The sequence below is a fragment of the Phyllobates terribilis genome, unplaced genomic scaffold (assembly GCF_046119375.1).
Source record: "Phyllobates terribilis strain yellow unplaced genomic scaffold, ASM4611937v1 Scaffold_236__1_contigs__length_3049075, whole genome shotgun sequence".
NCBI lineage: Eukaryota > Metazoa > Chordata > Amphibia > Anura > Dendrobatidae > Phyllobates > Phyllobates terribilis.
Genome location: NW_027362996.1, coordinates 2,029,333 through 2,042,723, shown reverse-complemented (window position 1 = coordinate 2,042,723; position 13,391 = coordinate 2,029,333). Strand labels below are relative to the sequence as shown.

The 13,391-nt window shown below is 50.4% G+C and overlaps 6 non-coding genes across 6 annotated transcripts; all 6 read right to left on the bottom strand.

Annotated features, from left to right (window-relative positions):
* Nucleotides 1-6,085: 6,085 nt before the first annotated feature.
* On the bottom strand, nt 6,086-6,276 carry LOC141216539 (U2 spliceosomal RNA). The gene has a single exon (XR_012285569.1). It is a non-coding gene; the product is annotated as a U2 spliceosomal RNA (small nuclear RNA).
* A 1,115-nt stretch (nt 6,277-7,391) lies between these two features.
* On the bottom strand, nt 7,392-7,582 carry LOC141215759 (U2 spliceosomal RNA). The gene has a single exon (XR_012284812.1). It is a non-coding gene; the product is annotated as a U2 spliceosomal RNA (small nuclear RNA).
* A 1,115-nt stretch (nt 7,583-8,697) lies between these two features.
* On the bottom strand, nt 8,698-8,888 carry LOC141215758 (U2 spliceosomal RNA). Its single transcript, XR_012284811.1, has one exon. It is a non-coding gene; the product is annotated as a U2 spliceosomal RNA (small nuclear RNA).
* A 1,113-nt stretch (nt 8,889-10,001) lies between these two features.
* LOC141215757 (U2 spliceosomal RNA) lies at nt 10,002-10,192 on the bottom strand. The gene has a single exon (XR_012284810.1). It is a non-coding gene; the product is annotated as a U2 spliceosomal RNA (small nuclear RNA).
* Nucleotides 10,193-11,307: 1,115 nt separating this feature from the next.
* Nucleotides 11,308-11,498, bottom strand: LOC141215756 (U2 spliceosomal RNA). The gene has a single exon (XR_012284809.1). It is a non-coding gene; the product is annotated as a U2 spliceosomal RNA (small nuclear RNA).
* Nucleotides 11,499-12,613: 1,115 nt separating this feature from the next.
* Nucleotides 12,614-12,804, bottom strand: LOC141215755 (U2 spliceosomal RNA). The gene has a single exon (XR_012284808.1). It is a non-coding gene; the product is annotated as a U2 spliceosomal RNA (small nuclear RNA).
* Between the last annotated feature and the right edge of the window lie 587 nt (nt 12,805-13,391).

Genomic DNA, 13,391 nt, shown 5'->3' with positions numbered 1-13,391 from the left:
AGAATTGGTTTCAAACTACGGAGCCACCCAAGGATCCTGAAAAGTCCATTTGTGGAGATGAGCTCCTGGACTCCCGTTAAGAAGACATGTTGTCAACCTCTAGATCCCTTATGACGCGCCCCCTGGGACATATTCCTTTTTGAGGGGAATACCCGGCACCGGATCAGATGGGGGGTTGTAGTCTCCGAGCGGCTGTGACCCGGCCCCGTGCCCAGGGCGTCAAGCTCAGTGTTATGTGGCAGCTTTACAGATGTTACTAAAGTTCTTTTGTGTCGACTACGCCACCCGTTGTGATGCGGTCACTGTGGCCGCCGCTGCAGCAGGGTCCGCTGAGGCTGATGGTGGATGCGCAGCTTGGTGGGATAACCCCCAACGGGAGGGGTATAGCCTCAGAGGGGACAGGCGCAGAGGATGGGGGTTGTGGTGGTGCGGTGCAGCCGGCAATGAAGACAGACTCGGGTTGTGCAGTTAAGGGAGTTTACTTACTGCTGATGTTTCGGTCACTCCAGCCGCTAGTGACCACCCGAGCCGTGCTGCGTCCACCAGGTCCTGGATACAGCCAACCCCCAAACAAGTCCGGAGCGTGGCCCTGAGCTCTCCCTCTGTCCTTTCTTCAGCCGTCCCCACCAGGGATTCACCTAGGTCCAGCTCCCTCGGGCCTTCTTTTGGGACACCCTTGGCCCTGGGTTCCCTGACCCTGCATGTGGTGTGCCTTCGGGGTGAATGTGGTGGGTGACCGTGACAGACACTGCCCACGGTCTCCGGTCTCTGGCTAGGGATTGTTTTTGCCCCCACCAGCTTGGGTTCCGGTACCCTGATGCTGACTCCTCACCCGGTGCTCTAATTTGGGTTCTTGGGTCCCTTCAGTCTTCCCCCTCTGGGTCTTTCTCTTTCTTTCTCCTCTCTCTCCAGGGCTGCTGTTTCCTGCTCTCTGCATCAGACTTGTCCTCTGCAGCTGACTGACTCTCTGCGTCTGACCCTGATTCTAAGTTGGTGCCCTCCTTATATATCCCTCTATGTGTGAGCTCAGGTGACCAGCACCCAATGAGCTCCTAACACTACCCAGACTGCTCCCCCTATCTGCCCCTACACTACATGGGATGTACCACCCCCCTCCCACTCCAGCCAGGAACAGGCTCGGTTGTACCTGCACATTTCCAAGTGGGAGTACCGTCGGCCTGCTCCTCTGGAATGGGATGTATGTAGTGCATGCAGTCTATCTGAGCTCAGTTCCACACTCCATCCTTACCCGGGAGTGGAATATCACACCTCTGGGTTGAGGTGCAATACCCCTGTAGCAGCCGAATCCTCAGGGTGCTACATTCCCCCCTGGTAAATCACAGCACGTCCTCGGGCTGTAAGACATAAAACACCAAAACATACAAATTTTTCATATAAACATATAAAACATATAAAACATTATATATATAACATATCTTATCAGATAAAACTTTCTCGTAGACTTCTCTTGTCTCTGGTTCCTCCTCCGGACACTGTGCAACGTGTGTCCGGGAAAAGTGCGACAGTCTCTTAGAAAAAACTGGTTTTCTATAAAACCGGTAGGGGGCGCTTTAGGAAGCGCAACTATATACAGGGGAAGTTGGAAGTTGGCCGCTCTCAGTCCTCGGCCAGTTAGAGGAAAGGGAATGGCTGCTCACAGTCCTCAGCCTGTAGGATGAAGGGGTTAACGGGTAAAACAGTTCACTGGTCCCAACGGGGACTATTTTAGCAGCAGCAACAGTTCCAGTTTCAGTTCCTTTATACCCCGATTGGGTAACTATTTACATCACTTCTCGGCCGCACTCAACGGCGTCTTCCTCCTGCTCTTTCTTGATATGGTGTTGCTTCAGACCCGTCCGGGTCCTCTGGCTCCTCCTCTCCGTCAAGCGGTGTACGTGGAGGGCGTAAGGTCCTTTGGCACACTTGTGCCGGGTGAAAGTGACTTCGTCTCCGACGTAGAGGTCACGGCCTTTGTGACCTTCCGGCAGGTGGGACTCGACGTCTCTGCGGGTCACAAAAACGTCACCGCGGTTGTTACGGTCCCGAATAAAGCCCCACCCATGCTGCGGGTTGAACTTTATCACTGTCCCGATGGTGCGGGGACAATGCGCTGCACGGGGGTTCCTCCTAGTCCGGCTCTTCTGCTCCGCGCTCCGGATTTGGGCCTGTTGTTCTCTGGCCCGCCTCTCCTCCCGTTCTCTCTTAAACTCTGCTAGCTGCTGACGACAACACTCAGTACGCTCAGCGGCGACTGCCCGAGTTTCTCCGGTGAACCCCATCAAATCTTCTCCCGTGGGGTCCCACACGAATTGGGCTTCTTCTAAAGGAGGCGAGACCCGAGTCACGGGCTTCGGAGCCGGGATCAGGGGCTCACACAAGGGCCCTAGTCTTTGTTGCCGCTCCAGCTCATGGTATCCTTCGGGCCAGATGAAGGGCTGCCCGTCCGGCCATGTGAGCTGGCTGAAGAGGTCCTCCCCCAGGTGTGGCACCCTTGGTATTGCGGGCGCGGGCGCGGTGGTGATGGCGCCCGGGTTGCCCAGGCCTTGCGGCCAGGCCTGGGGCACCTGGAAGGTGAAGGGCACCGTTAGGACGGCGGCGCCCTGGGCTACCTGGCCTTGCGGCCAGGCCGGAGGCTCCGCGGAGGTAGGGGGCGCTGTTGGTGATGCGGCGCCCGGGGGTACTAGGCCTTGCGACCAGGCTGGTGGTAATTCCTGTTTTGTCACGCTCCGGGTCGAGGCGCGTGACGTCACAGGGGTCGCGGCGGCGGCTTCCGGTCGGGGCCTAGTCCATGGCGGTGACCTGGCGGCTACGGGCACAGCAGGGGGACTTTCGGGCTCTGCGACGGGGAGCTGGGGCAGGTAAGCGGTGTCACGGCTTGGGGTATAGGCGTCCCCTTTACCTGCCTCCATGCGTTCGGCTCCCTCCTCGGCGCCGTCTCCGGCCTTGGGTCCTCCTGCGCCATCCTCAGAGGCGGTCTGCTTCCTCTTCCAGGGTAGCGTGCTCCGTTGACTGGTCTCTGGTTGCTGGGCCATCTCCCGGCTCCACTCCGCCAGTATCTCGCGCTGTACCCGGGCCATCCTCCTTGCGAGGCCCTCCAGGGCAGTTTGTGCACACTCCCGGTCTCGGGGGAGCTGCGCTAGGATCTCCGCTAGACCTAGCGGGGTTGTGGACTCTAGCAGGCTCCTGACCATCGGGTCGGTGCTGCTCTGCTCGGCTTCCGGCAGGCTCCTGGCCAGCGGGCCGGTGCTGCTCTGCCCTCCTTCCTCGGTCTCTAGCAGACTCCTGGCCAGCGGGCCGGTGCTGTTCTGCTTTCTCTCCATCTCCGGGTGAGCTCCTCCGCTACTCCTTGTTAGACCTCTTGCCTCCGGGTGCGCTCGCTCCAGACTGCTCCAAGCGACACCCATCTTTGTTCTTCTCTTTCGTCTCCTCCCACTTCGAGGGCGGTCCCGGGGCAACTCGGTGACTGTCAGCTCCAGGGGGAGTTCTTTCACGCTGACAGACACCTCCAGCATCACAGTCTCTGTTGGTGGGGGCGGTTTCCACTTTTGGCGCCATTTTCTGTCCTGGCCCACGATGGGAGGTGGCCTCCTGCCCTCCTTTGGCACGCCCATAATGGCGTCCGCTGCTCTTCCAAGGCGGGAAATCTGCGGTTTTGGCGGGAAGCGTCGCCCAGTGGCGGGAAACTCTGCAGATGGCGGGAACAAGCTGGAAATGGCGGACAATCGGCGGGAAACGACTGGTGATGGAGTCCGATGGCGTGGACCCTCCGGAACCGGCGGGAGACTTCTTTCTGAGGTAAACTTGCACTTTTCTTCAGGCACGCAGTACCCGGGTGTTGCGGGCACGTAATCCTGCCGACTACGCCAAAGTTGACGCGCCCCCTGGGACATATTCCTTTTTGAGGGGAATACCCGGCACCGGATCAGATGGGGGGTTGTAGTCTCCGAGCGGCTGTGACCCGGCCCCGTGCCCAGGGCGTCAAGCTCAGTGTTATGTGGCAGCTTTACAGATGTTACTAAAGTTCTTTTGTGTCGACTACGCCACCCGTTGTGATGCGGTCACTGTGGCCGCCGCTGCAGCAGGGTCCGCTGAGGCTGATGGTGGATGCGCAGCTTGGTGGGATAACCCCCAACGGGAGGGGTATAGCCTCAGAGGGGACAGGCGCAGAGGATGGGGGTTGTGGTGGTGCGGTGCAGCCGGCAATGAAGACAGACTCGGGTTGTGCAGTTAAGGGAGTTTACTTACTGCTGATGTTTCGGTCACTCCAGCCGCTAGTGACCACCCGAGCCGTGCTGCGTCCACCAGGTCCTGGATACAGCCAACCCCCAAACAAGTCCGGAGCGTGGCCCTGAGCTCTCCCTCTGTCCTTTCTTCAGCCGTCCCCACCAGGGATTCACCTAGGTCCAGCTCCCTCGGGCCTTCTTTTGGGACACCCTTGGCCCTGGGTTCCCTGACCCTGCATGTGGTGTGCCTTCGGGGTGAATGTGGTGGGTGACCGTGACAGACACTGCCCACGGTCTCCGGTCTCTGGCTAGGGATTGTTTTTGCCCCCACCAGCTTGGGTTCCGGTACCCTGATGCTGACTCCTCACCCGGTGCTCTAATTTGGGTTCTTGGGTCCCTTCAGTCTTCCCCCTCTGGGTCTTTCTCTTTCTTTCTCCTCTCTCTCCAGGGCTGCTGTTTCCTGCTCTCTGCATCAGACTTGTCCTCTGCAGCTGACTGACTCTCTGCATCTGACCCTGATTCTAAGTTGGTGCCCTCCTTATATATCCCTCTATGTGTGAGCTCAGGTGACCAGCACCCAATGAGCTCCTAACACTACCCAGACTGCTCCCCCTATCTGCCCCTACACTACATGGGATGTACCACCCCCCTCCCACTCCAGCCAGGAACAGGCTCGGTTGTACCTGCACATTTCCAAGTGGGAGTACCGTCGGCCTGCTCCTCTGGAATGGGATGTATGTAGTGCATGCAGTCTATCTGAGCTCAGTTCCACACTCCATCCTTACCCGGGAGTGGAATATCACACCTCTGGGTTGAGGTGCAATACCCCTGTAGCAGCCGAATCCTCAGGGTGCTACACTTACATGCCTGCACTTTTCGGCTTGCTGCTGCTGCAATCCACGCGTTTTAGATCTGCATAACTCCACCTCTTTAAACACAGCACCTTCACCCCCTGCTGTTCCCACCCGCCTCAACACCGTTGGAAGGGAGGAGAACCAATTAAGGCGGGGGGTGGGGTGGAACGAGCAGCTGTCTACCCTTAGCAGGAGGGCTCCTGATTACATACCTCTCCTGCTGCTGCTGCTGCTGGCTGTCCAGCAGCAGACTGAAGGTGGCTGCTGCTGTGCACAGGTATATAAAGGCTCAGAGCCTATTATGACACGCGCAGCCAGCGTTCCATTGCCACATTCCATCTACTGCAGGCAGGATACCTGGCTGGCTGAATGTCGCTGAGAAGCTCACAGAGACCGCCATAAGCAACAGTTTAACAGAATGCCACAGACTAATCAACCAAACTTTTTGGGTTGGGTTCTCTTTTATAGTCTGCAGGCATTAAATGAAAGAAGTCAGTGTTCCAGCAGAAGGAGACAACGTTTCAGAAAAGGCATTGTAGCAAACCAAAAAAGAAATTTTAAGCGCAGCAGAGTAACCAGCGCACATACCTGTTAGCTCAGGTGAGTTTAAAAGGCTGCTGTTGATAACAAGGGCATTTGCTAAATAGATGGTGTGTGTGCAACAATATACTGAAAGGTCAATTATATTGTGCAGCTTATCTCACCACCTGTAGTTATTTAGGTGAAAGCTCCAAAATGCTTGCCTAATATGTCTGTTTATCCAAAAGGAAGTAAAAAGGGAGAGCTAGAAAGATAGCATTGCATCACATTACATGGCAATGCAATGCACAGTTGCTGAAGTTGAACCAAAATGAGCTTGTAATCTGGCTTCTGCAACTTTGAACATGAAAAATCCAATGAGGAGAAGAAAAGCAAAGCCAAAGAGTCCATCCCCAAATCCGACAAACAAGCAAAATGAACAAAAAACATTGAATTCAATTCTTTCTGATTTTAGAAACTGCTTTAAAGAAGGGGTGCACCGGTCCTGGAGATACTGCAATACCAGGTCAATGCGTGGAGTGGACAGAGCAAGCTCTTTTTCCATCTTCCTGTTCTAAAAATCCATTTAATATATGGTCCCCAGATAGGGGACGTATCAGATATTAAACTGATAAGAACAGATACTACACTTGATCTTAGCCAAAAGGCCGAGAAGCGATAACCAGAATTGGTTTCAAACTACGGAGCCACCCAAGGATCCTGAAAAGTCCATTTGTGGAGATGAGCTCCTGGACTCCCGTTAAGAAGACATGTTGTCAACCTCTAGATCCCTTACATGCCTGCACTTTTCGGCTTGCTGCTGCTGCAATCCACGCGTTTTAGATCTGCATAACTCCACCTCTTTAAACACAGCACCTTCACCCCCTGCTGTTCCCACCCGCCTCAACACCGTTGGAAGGGAGGAGAACCAATTAAGGCGGGGGGTGGGGTGGAACGAGCAGCTGTCTACCCTTAGCAGGAGGGCTCCTGATTACATACCTCTCCTGCTGCTGCTGCTGCTGGCTGTCCAGCAGCAGACTGAAGGTGGCTGCTGCTGTGCACAGGTATATAAAGGCTCAGAGCCTATTATGACACGCGCAGCCAGCGTTCCATTGCCACATTCCATCTACTGCAGGCAGGATACCTGGCTGGCTGAATGTCGCTGAGAAGCTCACAGAGACCGCCATAAGCAACAGTTTAACAGAATGCCACAGACTAATCAACCAAACTTTTTGGGTTGGGTTCTCTTTTATAGTCTGCAGGCATTAAATGAAAGAAGTCAGTGTTCCAGCAGAAGGAGACAACGTTTCAGAAAAGGCATTGTAGCAAACCAAAAAAGAAATTTTAAGCGCAGCAGAGTAACCAGCGCACATACCTGTTAGCTCAGGTGAGTTTAAAAGGCTGCTGTTGATAACAAGGGCATTTGCTAAATAGATGGTGTGTGTGCAACAATATACTGAAAGGTCAATTATATTGTGCAGCTTATCTCACCACCTGTAGTTATTTAGGTGAAAGCTCCAAAATGCTTGCCTAATATGTCTGTTTATCCAAAAGGAAGTAAAAAGGGAGAGCTAGAAAGATAGCATTGCATCACATTACATGGCAATGCAATGCACAGTTGCTGAAGTTGAACCAAAATGAGCTTGTAATCTGGCTTCTGCAACTTTGAACATGAAAAATCCAATGAGGAGAAGAAAAGCAAAGCCAAAGAGTCCATCCCCAAATCCGACAAACAAGCAAAATGAACAAAAAACTTTGAATTCAATTCTTTCTGATTTTAGAAACTGCATTAAAGAAGGGGTGCACCGGTCCTGGAGATACTGCAATACCAGGTCAATGCGTGGAGTGGACAGAGCAAGCTCTTTTTCCATCTCCCTGTTCTAAAAATCCATTTAATATATGGTCCCCAGATAGGGGACGTATCAGATATTAAACTGATAAGAACAGATACTACACTTGATCTTAGCCAAAAGGCCGAGAAGCGATAACCAGAATTGGTTTCAAACTACGGAGCCACCCAAGGATCCTGAAAAGTCCATTTGTGGAGATGAGCTCCTGGACTCCCGTTAAGAAGACATGTTGTCAACCTCTAGATCCCTTACATGCCTGCACTTTTCGGCTTGCTGCTGCTGCAATCCACGCGTTTTAGATCTGCATAACTCCACCTCTTTAAACACAGCACCTTCACCCCCTGCTGTTCCCACCCGCCTCAACACCGTTGGAAGGGAGGAGAACCAATTAAGGCGGGGGGTGGGGTGGAACGAGCAGCTGTCTACCCTTAGCAGGAGGGCTCCTGATTACATACCTCTCCTGCTGCTGCTGCTGCTGGCTGTCCAGCAGCAGACTGAAGGTGGCTGCTGCTGTGCACAGGTATATAAAGGCTCAGAGCCTATTATGACACGCGCAGCCAGCGTTCCATTGCCACATTCCATCTACTGCAGGCAGGATACCTGGCTGGCTGAATGTCGCTGAGAAGCTCACAGAGACCGCCATAAGCAACAGTTTAACAGAATGCCACAGACTAATCAACCAAACTTTTTGGGTTGGGTTCTCTTTTATAGTCTGCAGGCATTAAATGAAAGAAGTCAGTGTTCCAGCAGAAGGAGACAACGTTTCAGAAAAGGCATTGTAGCAAACCAAAAAAGAAATTTTAAGCGCAGCAGAGTAACCAGCGCACATACCTGTTAGCTCAGGTGAGTTTAAAAGGCTGCTGTTGATAACAAGGGCATTTGCTAAATAGATGGTGTGTGTGCAACAATATACTGAAAGGTCAATTATATTGTGCAGCTTATCTCACCACCTGTAGTTATTTAGGTGAAAGCTCCAAAATGCTTGCCTAATATGTCTGTTTATCCAAAAGGAAGTAAAAAGGGAGAGCTAGAAAGATAGCATTGCATCACATTACATGGCAATGCAATGCACAGTTGCTGAAGTTGAACCAAAATGAGCTTGTAATCTGGCTTCTGCAACTTTGAACATGAAAAATCCAATGAGGAGAAGAAAAGCAAAGCCAAAGAGTCCATCCCCAAATCCGACAAACAAGCAAAATGAACAAAAAACATTGAATTCAATTCTTTCTGATTTTAGAAACTGCATTAAAGAAGGGGTGCACCGGTCCTGGAGATACTGCAATACCAGGTCAATGCGTGGAGTGGACAGAGCAAGCTCTTTTTCCATCTCCCTGTTCTAAAAATCCATTTAATATATGGTCCCCAGATAGGGGACGTATCAGATATTAAACTGATAAGAACAGATACTACACTTGATCTTAGCCAAAAGGCCGAGAAGCGATAACCAGAATTGGTTTCAAACTACGGAGCCACCCAAGGATCCTGAAAAGTCCATTTGTGGAGATGAGCTCCTGGACTCCCGTTAAGAAGACATGTTGTCAACCTCTAGATCCCTTACATGCCTGCACTTTTCGGCTTGCTGCTGCTGCAATCCACGCGTTTTAGATCTGCATAACTCCACCTCTTTAAACACAGCACCTTCACCCCCTGCTGTTCCCACCCGCCTCAACACCGTTGGAAGGGAGGAGAACCAATTAAGGCGGGGGGTGGGGTGGAACGAGCAGCTGTCTACCCTTAGCAGGAGGGCTCCTGATTACATACCTCTCCTGCTGCTGCTGCTGGCTGTCCAGCAGCAGACTGAAGGTGGCTGCTGCTGTGCACAGGTATATAAAGGCTCAGAGCCTATTATGACACGCGCAGCCAGCGTTCCATTGCCACATTCCATCTACTCGCAGGCAGGATACCTGGCTGGCTGAATGTCGCTGAGAAGCTCACAGAGACCGCCATAAGCAACAGTTTAACAGAATGCCACAGACTAATCAACCAAACTTTTTGGGTTGGGTTCTCTTTTATAGTCTGCAGGCATTAAATGAAAGAAGTCAGTGTTCCAGCAGAAGGAGACAACGTTTCAGAAAAGGCATTGTAGCAAACCAAAAAATAAATTTTAAGCGCAGCAGAGTAACCAGCGCACATACCTGTTAGCTCAGGTGAGTTTAAAAGGCTGCTGTTGATAACAAGGGCATTTGCTAAATAGATGGTGTGTGTGCAACAATATACTGAAAGGTCAATTATATTGTGCAGCTTATCTCACCACCTGTAGTTATTTAGGTGAAAGCTCCAAAATGCTTGCCTAATATGTCTGTTTATCCAAAAGGAAGTAAAAAGGGAGAGCTAGAAAGATAGCATTGCATCACATTACATGGCAATGCAATGCACAGTTGCTGAAGTTGAACCAAAATGAGCTTGTAATCTGGCTTCTGCAACTTTGAACATGAAAAATCCAATGAGGAGAAGAAAAGCAAAGCCAAAGAGTCCATCCCCAAATCCGACAAACAAGCAAAATGAACAAAAAACATTGAATTCAATTCTTTCTGATTTTAGAAACTGCATTAAAGAAGGGGTGCACCGGTCCTGGAGATACTGCAATACCAGGTCAATGCGTGGAGTGGACAGAGCAAGCTCTTTTTCCATCTCCCTGTTCTAAAAATCCATTTAATATATGGTCCCCAGATAGGGGACGTATCAGATATTAAACTGATAAGAACAGATACTACACTTGATCTTAGCCAAAAGGCCGAGAAGCGATAACCAGAATTGGTTTCAAACTACGGAGCCACCCAAGGATCCTGAAAAGTCCATTTGTGGAGATGAGCTCCTGGACTCCCGTTAAGAAGACATGTTGTCAACCTCTAGATCCCTTACATGCCTGCACTTTTCGGCTTGCTGCTGCTGCAATCCACGCGTTTTAGATCTGCATAACTCCACCTCTTTAAACACAGCACCTTCACCCCCTGCTGTTCCCACCCGCCTCAACACCGTTGGAAGGGAGGAGAACCAATTAAGGCGGGGGGTGGGGTGGAACGAGCAGCTGTCTACCCTTAGCAGGAGGGCTCCTGATTACATACCTCTCCTGCTGCTGCTGCTGCTGGCTGTCCAGCAGCAGACTGAAGGTGGCTGCTGCTGTGCACAGGTATATAAAGGCTCAGAGCCTATTATGACACGCGCAGCCAGCGTTCCATTGCCACATTCCATCTACTGCAGGCAGGATACCTGGCTGGCTGAATGTCGCTGAGAAGCTCACAGAGACCGCCATAAGCAACAGTTTAACAGAATGCCACAGACTAATCAACCAAACTTTTTGGGTTGGGTTCTCTTTTATAGTCTGCAGGCATTAAATGAAAGAAGTCAGTGTTCCAGCAGAAGGAGACAACGTTTCAGAAAAGGCATTGTAGCAAACCAAAAAAGAAATTTTAAGCGCAGCAGAGTAACCAGCGCACATACCTGTTAGCTCAGGTGAGTTTAAAAGGCTGCTGTTGATAACAAGGGCATTTGCTAAATAGATGGTGTGTGTGCAACAATATACTGAAAGGTCAATTATATTGTGCAGCTTATCTCACCACCTGTAGTTATTTAGGTGAAAGCTCCAAAATGCTTGCCTAATATGTCTGTTTATCCAAAATGAAGTAAAAAGGGAGAGCTAGAAAGATAGCATTGCATCACATTACATGGCAATGCAATGCACAGTTGCTGAAGTTGAACCAAAATGAGCTTGTAATCTGGCTTCTGCAACTTTGAACATGAAAAATCCAATGAGGAGAAGAAAAGCAAAGCCAAAGAGTCCATCCCCAAATCCGACAAACAAGCAAAATGAACAAAAAACTTTGAATTCAATTCTTTCTGATTTTAGAAACTGCATTAAAGAAGGGGTGCACCGGTCCTGGAGATACTGCAATACCAGGTCAATGCGTGGAGTGGACAGAGCAAGCTCTTTTTCCATCTCCCTGTTCTAAAAATCCATTTAATATATGGTCCCCAGATAGGGGACGTATCAGATATTAAACTGATAAGAACAGATACTACACTTGATCTTAGCCAAAAGGCCGAGAAGCGATAACCAGAATTGGTTTCAAACTACGGAGCCACCCAAGGATCCTGAAAAGTCCATTTGTGGAGATGAGCTCCTGGACTCCCGTTAAGAAGACATGTTGTCAACCTCTAGATCCCTTACATGCCTGCACTTTTCGGCTTGCTGCTGCTGCAATCCACGCGTTTTAGATCTGCATAACTCCACCTCTTTAAACACAGCACCTTCACCCCCTGCTGTTCCCACCCGCCTCAACACCGTTGGAAGGGAGGAGAACCAATTAAGGCGGGGGGTGGGGTGGAACGAGCAGCTGTCTACCCTTAGCAGTAGGGCTCCTGATTACATACCTCTCCTGCTGCTGCTGCTGCTGGCTGTCCAGCAGCAGACTGAAGGTGGCTGCTGCTGTGCACAGGTATATAAAGGCTCAGAGCCTATTATGACACGCGCAGCCAGCGTTCCATTGCCACATTCCATCTACTGCAGGCAGGATACCTGGCTGGCTGAATGTCGCTGAGAAGCTCACAGAGACCGCCATAAGCAACAGTTTAACAGAATGCCACAGACTAATCAACCAAACTTTTTGGGTTGGGTTCTCTTTTATAGTCTGCAGGCATTAAATGAAAGAAGTCAGTGTTCCAGCAGAAGGAGACAACGTTTCAGAAAAGGCATTGTAGCAAACCAAAAAAGAAATTTTAAGCGCAGCAGAGTAACCAGCGCACATACCTGTTAGCTCAGGTGAGTTTAAAAGGCTGCTGTTGATAACAAGGGCATTTGCTAAATAGATGGTGTGTGTGCAACAATATACTGAAAGGTCAATTATATTGTGCAGCTTATCTCACCACCTGTAGTTATTTAGGTGAAAGCTCCAAAATGCTTGCCTAATATGTCTGTTTATCCAAAAGGAAGTAAAAAGGGAGAGCTAGAAAGATAGCATTGCATCACATTACATGGCAATGCAATGCACAGTTGCTGAAGTTGAACCAAAATGAGCTTGTAATCTGGCTTCTGCAACTTTGAACATGAAAAATCCAATGAGGAGAAGAAAAGCAAAGCCAAAGAGTCCATCCCCAAATCCGACAAACAAGCAAAATGAACAAAAAACTTTGAATTCAATTCTTTCTGATTTTAGAAACTGCATTAAAGAAGGGGTGCACCGGTCCTGGAGATACTGCAATACCAGGTCAATGCGTGGAGTGGACAGAGCAAGCTCTTTTTCCATCTCCCTGTTCTAAAAATCCATTTAATATATGGTCCCCAGATAGGGGACGTATCAGATATTAAACTGATAAGAACAGATACTACACTTGATCTTAGCCAAAAGGCCGAGAAGCGATAACCAGAATTGGTTTCAAACTACGGAGCCACCCAAGGATCCTGAAAAGTCCATTTGTGGAGATGAGCTCCTGGACTCCCGTTAAGAAGACATGTTGTCAACCTCTAGATCCCTTACATGCCTGCACTTTTCGGCTTGCTGCTGCTGCAATCCACGCGTTTTAGATCTGCATAACTCCACCTCTTTAAACACAGCACCTTCACCCCCTGCTGTTCCCACCCGCCTCAACACCGTTGGAAGGGAGGAGAACCAATTAAGGCGGGGGGTGGGGTGGAACGAGCAGCTGTCTACCCTTAGCAGTAGGGCTCCTGATTACATACCTCTCCTGCTGCTGCTGCTGCTGGCTGTCCAGCAGCAGACTGAAGGTGGCTGCTGCTGTGCACAGGTATATAAAGGCTCAGAGCCTATTATGACACGCGCAGCCAGCGTTCCATTGCCACATTCCATCTACTGCAGGCAGGATACCTGGCTGGCTGAATGTCGCTGAGAAGCTCACAGAGACCGCCATAAGCAACAGTTTAACAGAATGCCACAGACTAATCAACCAAACTTTTTGGGTTGGGTTCTCTTTTATAGTCTGCAGGCATT